The sequence below is a fragment of the Antrostomus carolinensis genome, unplaced genomic scaffold (genome assembly GCF_000700745.2).
Source record: "Antrostomus carolinensis isolate BGI_N321 unplaced genomic scaffold, ASM70074v2 scaffold22439, whole genome shotgun sequence".
In the NCBI taxonomy this organism is placed as follows: Eukaryota; Metazoa; Chordata; class Aves; order Caprimulgiformes; family Caprimulgidae; genus Antrostomus; species Antrostomus carolinensis.
The window spans coordinates 20,527-30,789 of record NW_010339542.1 but is presented as its reverse complement, the minus strand read 5'-3'; positions in this window follow the sequence as shown (position 1 = coordinate 30,789).

Genomic DNA, 10,263 nt, shown 5'->3' with positions numbered 1-10,263 from the left:
TGTAATGAAGATCTCCCGTGACTCCTTTTCTAATTCCTGTTAACACAACTTCCTAATGCTAATTACTTTCACACTTGGCTTAAGAGTTTTTTATAGTATGTGTACAGACAACAACCAGCTCATAGAAACAATAGTCATAAAACCACAGTCACCCACGCCATCAAAATACTTCGTGTAGTTCTTTCTGACCCAAGAGTGTCTTCCAAACCTTAAATAATCAGCTGAGGTGATTTGCACTTCTTACAAACTTAATTAGACCTCAATATGGATGAAGATGATGAAGATTTTTGTTCTGGCTAATAATAGTTGTACTTTATCTTGCTTTGCCTTTTAGCTAAATATGCCCTAATTGTGTTTTTACATTTGCTGGCATGTGCAAAACATTTTATGTAGATGGGCAAAGCAGCTAATTAGTATTGTACATTCTGTACTTGCATGGCACACCAGAAAATTGTTCAGTAGAGGCAGGTTATCAAGCTCATAGACAACATTATTCATGAATTCAAAACCAGGAGTCAGATACAAGGACCCCGTGCTAGTGCTCTGAAACTTGTATCCAATAGCATGAAATTTCTTATCAAACATTTTTATGAAATGATATGCAGAATTTTGCTGATGAACAACTTGGAAAAATATGGGTCTGTGCTGTGGGTCATACTTCTACAGAAGGTTTTATTTACTGCTTGCTCAGTACCCGTTCCCAATCAGAATTAGCAATTCTCCACTCAGACTGTACGTGTTCCTGTTCCTTTGCTTGTTCTTCTTTCTCTAGTGGAAGAAATAATTTGTAGCATCAACAAATATGTAGGAAAAAAAATGGATAAACAAATGTTCTGTGTTGAAAATGAGTGGATTTCTTGTTTAAACATATTAGTGTGATTTCTGTATAAAATACAAGGAATGTATGTGGGCTTTAGTGCAATACTTTTAAATTACTAGTTAGAAGTAGTCAAAGATTCAAGGGTTTCTCTCTAGAGACTACAGCAGATTGTTCACAATTATTCAGGAGTGTAATGGGGATTACAAGGAGCTATATTTCTTCGCAATAGGGATGAGGATGATGTAGTTTAAAACCACAGACTGTACTTCGCTGTGCTTTGCCATGCAGTCATCTGCCAGCTAGTTGCTTTATCACAATGGAAGCTTAAGAAAGCAAACACAAGAAGAGGTTGGGTCCATATCAGAGATCTTCTGGGTCGTTAATGGACATGTGATTACAGTTTTGCTGACAAATGTGATTTTCAGTGTTGGTTTGTGCATTATGCAAAATGGTCCAGGATTTACCTCCACGACAGAGCCTGGCAAGCGCAGTGGGGTGTGGAGAAACTGGAGAAATTTCACAGAACAGCTGGAAATATTTTGTTTTCCTTTTATCTCATTTTCTTTGGAATTTCTCCTTTTTATTCTCACATTCTGTATTAGGAGATGTGTTCCAAATTGACTACTGGCTTTATTTAATTAAATTGACCTTGACTTGTGCCTCTGATGAGCACTAAAGCTAAAAGCATAACGAGAAGCAAATCAGACCTTGGGTTACTGCAGGTCTGGCAAACCCACTAATAAGAAAATCAAGCAGGTCCATTAATAAGAATTCTAACAGCTTCTTTAATGAACCTGCCAATGAGCCAGTATGTGGGTATTGCTGGGCTTTTGTCTTTTCCTGCTCATGGAAACAGGTATTCATTCACAGATAAGAAGTGATAAACTTTCTTATCAGTGCCATGTCTGGTTTTTTTATCTTGGTGGTGGACCCAAACTTAATTAATCTACTAGAAATAAAGAAGTGCCGCTTATTCAAGAGCTTGTGAGCAATTACTGATATTATTACACAAGACATACATATATATATATTATTTAAAAAAACCCCAAAAACCAACTTACCTCCCCAATGCCCAGAACAGGCTGGGGCATGGACTACCCACCCCAGTGACACAGAGAAAATAAGTAGAGTTCCCTGTCTTCAAAGCATTAATTTCCCCTTTTTATATATACTTTAAAAGCTTTTTTTCATAGCTGAGGTTCGGATGACGACATAGACAACATGAGGCAGAGATCTGCGAGAAGTGATCTTCCAAGTGATCATTGGCAAAGGTTTTGCCAAACAAGTGTCTTTAATATGCTGCAGATTGCACATATATCTGGAGCAGAATTTCTGTCTCTGCATCAGCATAATGTGTTTACTGAGGATCACAGCTTTAGTGCTAGTAAATTTTAAATATATTGCATGAACTTGCAGAAGAAGCAATTACCTTACAAATGTCTTCATTTAGATATGATGATCAATACTCAGCATGTAAAAAAACAAGCCAAAACCCTTGTAAACCATGAAAATCAATGCATAATGCTTTATAATAGCCATTACTATCACAGTCGCTCTAATCAGCTCTTTTCCTGTCTTAATTGGTCATGTACAGCAAAGCTCAAGTTTAGAGCAGTCTTTCCCAGAAGAGACTACTGCAATATTAGATGCAGTCTAAGTTACAAGGAAACATAAAAGTTGTATTTCAAGAAGAGAAGTCTGGCAGGTGGATGGGATGTTCAATTGAAACGGGTCAGAAGTCAGACTTCATTTCAAACCGAGATTAAATCTGAGATAAGGCTCAAGTTCAGAGGTTTGGTGAACAGGTTATTTTCTTTTATGAGATTTTTACACAAACTGTAGCTAAGAGCCAAGCTAGGCATGTTTTCTGAAAAATAAAATAGCCATTAGCTGCAAGAAACCAAAGCCAATAAATAAATGTGTTGTCTCTCCAAGCTAATGCTCCTTCCATGCTTCCAAAACCAAAAAGAAATAAGCTCAAAAAGATAAGTTATCCCTTCAGCAAAATTATCTCCCAAGAACCTGGCAACTTTTATGAGCTATAAAATTCAATTAACATTTTTTGCTTTGTGTGTCACATTTCAATTAAGTAGAAAGCATATTAATCATATAGAACAGGAGTGTATGTAACATGAGATAATGGGTTGGACTTCAGGATTTCACTACTCTGGTTGTGATTCAAACCCAGAATGGTCTGTAGCTTGTTTATGTCTTTGGAAATGGAAGGGATGGGAGTCATCCATGGTGTATTTATCAACTGGAAAAATGACTACAACTGCACTTGAAGAGCTTGGAACAGTCTTCCCCTGCAAACTGCTGAATCCATGCTTGGCACTGAAAACATTTTAGGAATAGGGTAAATATGACAACTGGATCTCTGCGAGGGTTCTAAAATCTTCACAGTATGGACTATGAAATGCTCTATGCCCAGGAGAAAGGTCAGGTTTTCAAGATGCTGAAGGACTTGTTTGGAAAAGCATGTTGCTGTTTCACTCCTAGGTACCAAAGTCCCCCACAACTGCATATTTCTTAAAATCCCAATAGTCATCGCCTTTGAAAATCTGCCCCAGGAGCTGCGAACCAGCAGCTTTTTCCTCGCAAAGGGAAGAGAATGATGCTTTGGTGGTTTTGGCACTAGAGGAGACGTCAAGAGCTCTGTGTTTTCATTTTGACTTTGCCATTGTTTTGAACAAATCATTTACACTTGTGAGCTTCAATTTCCCATCTTTAAATCAGGACTGACCTCACTTCCCTCTCTTACAGAAGGGTTTGTGAAAATAAGAGGATCTCTAATAAAGAATGCCATTAAAATGGAAGTTCTTCCAGGCAAAGCAACATCTCTTCGCCTGACATCTCTGAAGCAGCTGGTGGGGCCAGCTCCCCAGCAATAATGAAGGAATGTTACAACACAAAAAAATGCTCTGGGCAATACCTTCTTGAATGATAAAGCTTAATAGCTAGTCCATCCACACTGATGAATGACATAGGTATGAAAAGATTAATTTAAATACCTTTCCAAAATATCTAGAGCTTTGCCTTCCAGGCTGCCAAATTTTTACTGGAAATCTCATGAGAATTACAATACCGACTACTTCTGCCATTTCAGCACTTCCAGCTTGAGGTAAGAATTGGAACCTTAGTGTGTAATAGGAAAAAAAAAATAAAAATAATAAAAAAAAGGGATTTGTCAGAAACTTCAAAGATGTTTGGCTCTATAAGTAATAAAGGATCCAAGATTGGCAAGACAGATATATATTTTCTCTCATTCAAGTAGTTTCTTAATTACAAAACAAACAGAAGCAGAAAACAGAAAGAAAACCCAACAAAAAAAACCTTTAACATGCCATATGGTCAGGAGTAGTTGGAAAGCAAAAAGTTTCCTTCTCATGTTTCAACTGAAAGTTTTTATTTATTAGAGATGATTTAAGCCCTAAAAGTTTGAAAAGATTAGAATAGAAAACAATAGTGGTTACATGTGTCAACTTTTCAGAAGAGACCAAAAAAGATGAAAAAAATGAAAAATAAAGGAAAAAAAAACATTCAAGCATAAACCAAATACTGTAGTAAATCATTGTATGTGCTAAATAAATCACTGTGATACTGATAAAGCTTCTTTGGCTGCTTTGAGTCACATTTCAAAAAGGTTTTTAAACTGGTGGTTACATCCCGTCTGTGAGATGTAGTTGTGTAACTAATCAGGTGGGCCAAAAAAGTATCAATAAATAAATCTTTTAAAAAAAAACACAAAATGAGATTTGGCTCAAAGGACAATAGGACCTGTGCAAGAAAATTCCACATTAAAAAAACATTGCTCTTTCTGAATCCTGAGGTGAAGAAAGAGTTTGAAATGAAACAGACAATTCCATAATTTTAGGGGGAAAGTATTTATTATAAAAGAGACAAGTTCACCAAAACATCCAGCCCAAGTTTAATTTAGAAAAAAATTTCTCAGTCCCCTGCTCAACTTTGCTAACAGTTGTAATTTGGAGTGCGATGGATTCAAGAGCTTGGGAAAGATTTAAACCCTCTGTGTAAGCACTGAGATTACCTATTTTGTTTTCCAAAGTTATATTTGTTTTTAATTCTTCTCCAGAAGATCCAAAAGGCTAACTCTGAGCATGGGACCTCTTGTTTCAAGAGGTCAGAGCTGTTCAATACATGGCAAGACATCATTCTCTCCAAACTATTTGTAATTGCAATTGGACAGACAGTGAGCAGTGGAGATATTTTCCTAAGATCAGAAAGTGCCAACAGAAACATCCCAAAATGGGAAGCTGGGCACTCTGTGTTGGAAAGATTGGACCATGTTGGTCTGAGATAAAGCAATAGGTCTGCAGTGGAGCCCTGGCATGAATTCAGCTTCTCTTAGGAGCTCGTCTCACAGCAGGTCCACAGGTATCATCTCATGCACTTCTAAAAGTTGACTACAGGAAGGGAAGCAACCCAGCCTTGATGGATGTAGTCCCTCCAGTCATCTTTTGAAGTATAAAATGTGAGAGAGGAGATTCTTTTCGGGGGGGGCGGGGAGGGGGAAATAACAGATTCTGTGGTTGCACATGTCCAGCATGAGGGCACAAAGAGGGGCTGCCTTCCTGGGCTGCTTCAGGCACAACCATGGTGCTTAAAAGCTCTGCCCTCCCCACTGCTCTCACAGGGCTGTGGGGTCAGCATGGAAATATCATTGATTGGTCTGTCCCATCAATGGCTCTGGACATAGGGTCACCAGGTCCCCTAAGCTGGAGGTCACCTTCCATGCCTCACCTGAACTGCTTAATGCCCGTATAAGTTATAGACCACCTTGGAAGACAGTTTAAAGCACTTCTACCTTGTTCTGTTGGGTTTTAAAATATCACAGGTGTATCTCTTGGCCCTACCAGAAATGACGGAGTTTTGGCCCTGATTTTAATGAGGCAGTGAGTTACTTTTGATCTATTCAAATCTTTTTTTCTCATTTTTTTTTTCCTTAACAGAAAAAAGTTAGGTTTTATCCAGCCTGACTTCTGTCTTTCCAGAGGGTGAAGTTCTACTCAAAATGTGGGAGCCAGTATATCCTATAGATCCTTTTTACTATAGATAGTAAAAAGAGTTACCCTGTGCTAGTTATATTTATTTCTCTTTCTAGTTCCATTGCTATAATGGCTTTGAAAAAACCTACCCAAATAACAAAATAGAAACCAAACAGAAGGGAATAAAGAAGCTGGAATAAGACTGTTAAAAACACAAATACTGAATTTATGTCCAGGTGTAGTCTTCTGTAGAGATTTAGGTTGGTTTATTGGCCAATCAAGGTCAGCATCCCTGGCATCAAAGACAATTTTCTCTTGTTTCCCTACTACCATCACGTCGTTGTGTGGTGCAGGGATATTTTTCTGTTGATTAAACTACTAGGGGAAAAAAAAAACCCAACCCAATATGAAAACCAGTGCTGGATAAGAGCATGTTACATGTGCACAAAAAATCTGTGCTGGCATGACTCTGCGTAGTGTTTTGCAGGTGAGGTCATTACAACAGCAGAGCCCATCTTTTGTTTTTGACTCTTGGAAATACATCAAGCTTGGAAGAAGGAAAGGGGAGAGAGGGAGACCTTTACTTCTTTTGAATATTGTTCTTTCTCACTTCATATTTTTGATGCCACTGATGACCGGTGTTACGTCAAATCCCGTAAGCTCAGTATTACAGACCAAGACACCAGGTTAGTGATCCAGTGTGCGGAATTTTCTATGATGGGAAGCCCAGTGCTGCTAAGTAGGACTTGTTGACAACTCTCCATTTTGGAGATTTTGATGAAAATTCAACCTTCAAATAATAAACATCCCTGGAAAAATACTTGACACAAGTTTTGTAAAGTGCATGTGTTGTCCCTATTTTATCCTATGAGAGATGATTATGACTAAGAGTGGTCATTTTATATAATTGGCTGAATAATTTAATGATCTCAGTTATACCGAATTGCAGTTATAAGCACATGTTCAGGGATGCAACAAATCTCAGAGCATAAGACAGTTAATGAGAAAAAAATATTCCCACTATTTCTGCTCTTGCAGATTAGGACAACGTTACTGTAAAAGACTGTCATTGTCCAAGTCTGCTGTCATCTACAGGGACAGAAAATGATGACTGAAGGTACTATATGCATCTTCCTGTGCCTGTTTACACAGCTAATTTATACCACAGTGGTGATAAAAACAGTCTTTGTTGCACAACCCTGGAAAAAAGATTCCTGAAGAACAGCCAGATCTTTATATCTGTATTTTATCTCCTTCTGAGCTAGAGACTGTGACTCTTCTGCAGGTCCTCTTCATAATTAGAAATAGATCAAATCCTGATGAAAATGTCCTTAAAATTTGGTTTTGGGCCATTCAAAAGGGAAAACAGGTAAAAAGTCTGGATCCAGTTTTGAACTTCCTCTGGTTAGTGTGTTGTTTGGGTTCTGGGGCTTGGGTTTGATCCATCTTAATAAACAGAACTGACAAGCACAACCTGGTTAATCCATCATGCATCTGAAAATGGAATAAGGAAAAGAGCAGATCTATTTCTATTTCTTCAGAGGATGCAAGGCTGAGATTAAGAAGAATAAAATACCTAGAAGCTTACTTTAAAAATAACAGAAGGATCATCATCTTTCTTTAATCCATACCCAAATGTGACCTAGACTCAGAGAGAATACAAAGCTTTCAAGACAGTTTCAGAGTTTCTATGAGCTCATGACCCTTTGTGTAATCTGTATTATATGTGAAATTGTTTTGCAGTGAACTAGGAAATGATCAGTATCCAGCATGTCACTAGGGACTCTTTCAAACTGTATAATTAGAATAATTTCACTTGTATTGGGCAGGGCAGGGATTCAAAAAGCAATTCAGAGGCAAAAGGGCAAGCAGCCAGACCATGCTATGTGGAGCTGAGTTATGTACTTTGCATTTTATTACTCTTCCACGTCGAATCTGGCAGTGGTGTATTTAGCAAATGCTGTTAGTTGTTGTCTGCAAACTCTTCTGAAATCGTACCAGTCTGCTCAAGCTGAATACAATGGAGCGAGGAATGGCTCGGAATAGTTTGCAGGAAATATAATGCAGAAAGTTATGGTTTGGAAACTGTACCACAGAGGCTTTCAAAAACTAAGACAGCTGGTGCAAAGGGGCCCTTTCTAAGCTATAATGACAGGAGAGGAAAGCAGACACCTCTAGACACCATTTCCACTGGTGTCAAAGTGGGAACAGAGGGATGCTCTGTGTCCAGGACACCCATTTCTGGTTTGGTCACCAATTTTCTTGCAATAGTTAGACAGTTACTTTAACATTACTAAGTATATTTTCCAAAGAGTTTATCTGTCCCAAGGCAATCATATTACCTTCATTCATTCATGAATTTTTACAGGGAGAGGAATATTTATAGTGCAAGGAAGAATAGATTTTATGCAGAATTACCAGAGGTAAAGATCCATATTTTTGTGAGTGGTTTTCCCCCAACATCATCTCCAAGTTGTCTCACTTCCTGAGTGCCTCTGACTCTCAGTAAAGTGTTTGTTCAGCCACATTAAGCCACACACCTCTCCCTCTCTGGGAATATTTGTCTTTTACTCATTACAAGGAAGATCTGCAGCCTTAGAGGAGAGATATAAACATATACTAACCCCTCAGGGATTACACTGACTGCCTTGGTGACACAGTTTGCTTTAGAATTACAGTTCCTTATACATCAGACTCTTGGTGCTACAAAAAGAGTCTGGTATAAACAGAATCTTGTTTTATACCTAATTTCATACTGATACAAACATATAAGCCAATGGTTCTACGAAAATACAATATGTATGGGACATGGCAACTGGTTCTCTTGAAATCTAGAAATAAAGATGTAGAGACAAAATCTGACTGTAGACATCTTTGTATAAGTCTGGATCTTCCTGCTCTCAGTTTCACTATCATGAAGGTACCTACTCCTCCTTCTTTAATGTATGCAAATGAATAGGGGCAGAAAGATAAATTCTGAGATCTATCAGTACAAGTAGCTTCACTGCACTGCTGTTAAGATGCTGAATGCTTTTCATTCATTTTTGTAGTCAACCTTTTTCCACCTTGCTTATGTCCTTGAAGCTACGTCTCCACTGCTGAGTTACTCAGGTTGAACAGGATTTGAACAGCGAAGGCAGAGAGCACTTCTGAAAGGTGAAAATGCAAGAGAAGCTACGAAATTACCAAGCCCCAAGTTTAGAAGTGACTTTAGTACTTGGAACCCTAAATCCTTGCAACTAAACTGTCAGCTTAGTCTAGCTAATCTTAGTTTAACTCTAACATTGCTGTATGTTTGTCCCCTCTAGTGAAAACCCATCTTTATGTTCCTGTCTTTCTTGACTTTTTATCTAGCGCTGGATAAACTTTGTGGTAAATGCAGAAAAATGCTGTGTTTAATCCCAAATAGCTCAATCTGAAGATCCCTCTCAAAGTATTCATTCTACAAAGTGTTTTTCTCCATTTAAAGATACACTGTTCCCTGGTGGTCTGGACAGACAGAGGAGGGCTGAACTGTATGATGCCAGAGAATTAGTTTTCAGGCCTGAGTACAGATGGGGACCTCATAACTCCTACTTTTCCTAACCTTTTCTGTGATATTTTCTCCCTGTGTAAACCTGGGATGAGTCACGTCTGGCTGAGCTTTCAGGTGTGACTCCTAGACCTGAAAAATCAGGCCAGCAACCTGCTTGTATCTCAGTCCTTCACTCGCTACAAAGGGAAAAACTGTAATGCAGGATTTGCAAGAGTATTTTCTGTCATAATTGATCTTGGTGAAGTGCTTTGAAGAAGATCCGTGTGTTACACAAATGCTGTCTGACAGTCCAGTCAAAAGATTCCTACAAAGGACAAATTAAAACCAATTAACCTAGCAAGAAGTTAGTCCTGCCATTATGATAGCAGCTCCTCTCTGATGAAAGCAAGAATTCCAACAAGTTGATGATTTCATCTCCTTGGCATGGAGATTACTGCACAGCTGCACAGCTGAGATGTCACAATAAAAGCAAATGCTTACAAAAGATCATTCTTTATGTTTTTGGCTTGTAAATGTAAACTGTCTGTGCTATCCATACATGCCAGGAATGTCAACAGTGGCTCGAGTGTACATCTAGTCCCCTTTAATCCAGGACAATACAAAATTACAATCCTCTCACTTTCAGAGCAAAAAAATAATATCTGTATTTAGACAGAGAAAGCTTTTATATCAGTTTGGGTGATATATATGAAAGGAGAACAAATTTACTCTGCCAGCAGAGCAGAATAAATGAACTGTGTTAGCCTTCTCCTCCCTCCTGTTGCAATGACTTAGAAGATGGTGAGTTTTCTCCCTCTGATCCTCCCAGATGGTATTGCAGAAAGCAAAGAATAAATGGAAGTAGTAGTTTGCAGGGCTGTAGTTTGTAGCTCTGTGAGTGTGGAAGTGCTTTCAGTGTAGGA